This window comes from Sciurus carolinensis, chromosome 5 (assembly GCF_902686445.1).
Source record: "Sciurus carolinensis chromosome 5, mSciCar1.2, whole genome shotgun sequence".
In the NCBI taxonomy this organism is placed as follows: Eukaryota; Metazoa; Chordata; class Mammalia; order Rodentia; family Sciuridae; genus Sciurus; species Sciurus carolinensis.
Genome location: NC_062217.1, coordinates 164,016,224 through 164,017,521, shown reverse-complemented (window position 1 = coordinate 164,017,521; position 1,298 = coordinate 164,016,224). Strand labels below are relative to the sequence as shown.

General features: G+C 40.7%; 1 non-coding gene across 1 annotated transcript; it reads left to right on the top strand.

Moving 5' to 3' along the window:
* The first annotated feature begins 911 nt into the window (after positions 1-911).
* Trnag-ccc (transfer RNA glycine (anticodon CCC)) lies at positions 912-983 on the top strand. The gene has a single exon. It is a non-coding gene; the product is annotated as a tRNA-Gly (tRNA).
* The last annotated feature ends 315 nt before the right edge of the window (positions 984-1,298 follow it).

Here is a 1,298-nt window from a genome sequence, read left to right as displayed (position 1 = left end):
CCCAGCACCTGGAGCAACTGGAACCTTCAAGTGTCACCTGTGGCCGTGTAAGAGAATACAACAATTGGGGGAATATTCTGCTAGTTCTTATGAAATTAAATATACGCCCACCCTGTGACTCAAAATTCCAATCCTAGGTGTCATCCAAGATCAACGAAAGCACATGTTCACAAAAGGATTTGCACAGAATGTCCCCAGCAGCTTTATTCATTATAGTGACAACCTGGAAACACTGCAGGTCCCCCTCAACAAGAGAATGGATGAATCAACTGTGGGACATGGAACATGGAAAACTACTAAGCAAGAAAAAGGAACACCCACAGATAAAGGCAACAGTGGAGATGAATTTGAAAAATATTATACTGAGTGAAAGAAGTCTCTAGCAAGGGAGTCCATACTCCGTGGTTCCATTTGCAGGAAGTTCTACAGCAAGCACAGTCAATCTGCGGTAGAGAAAAATCAGAGCAGTTGCCAGAAGCAGGTGAGAATGACGGGTGGACAAGGTTTGCTATTGTGGTGGCTTCAGGAGAGAGGCTGAGGAGGGGGAGGAGGGAAATTTCTGAGGTCCTGTTCAGTAGCCTGACAGTGGTCTGGAGTGTCCACCATGAGGAATGTACTTATTAAAATTCATCCGATGTATGCTGGAGAATCATGCATGTCATTGTTATGTAAATTTACCTCATATTATGTAAATATCTGATAAGACAAGCAGAGTGAAAGGCTAATGCAAAAATCTAGGTAACGCATACATGGTTGCTTGCTGCAAATGTTTTCACTTTGCTGCACTTGTGAAGATTTCTCAGAATAAATTTTCCAGGAGAACTCATGTTATTCTGTATCATGTACAACCAGAGAATGAGAAGTTATACTCCATTTATGTGTCATGTATCAAAATGCATTCTCCTGGGGCTGGGATATAGCTCAGTTGGTAGAGTGCTTGCCTCCCATGCACAAGGCCCTGGGTTCAATCCCCAGCACCACCAAAAGCAAAAAAACTGACATTTAGGCTGGGTTCGTGGCTCAGTGGTAGAGCACTTGCCACACATGCATGATGCACTGGGTACAATCCTCAGCACCATATAAATAAATAAAATAAAGGTATAAAAAATGCATTCTACTATCATTTGCATAACTAATTAGAACAATTTTAAAAAATCTTTAAAAATGGTACATTTAAGATTTGTGTACTTCACTGTATACAAATTTTACATCAAAGGGAAATTTACTGTAAATGGACAATGAACCTTTCTTGGTGTTCTGGATGCTAAAGTACTTGGAGGAATGCATACTGATATCAA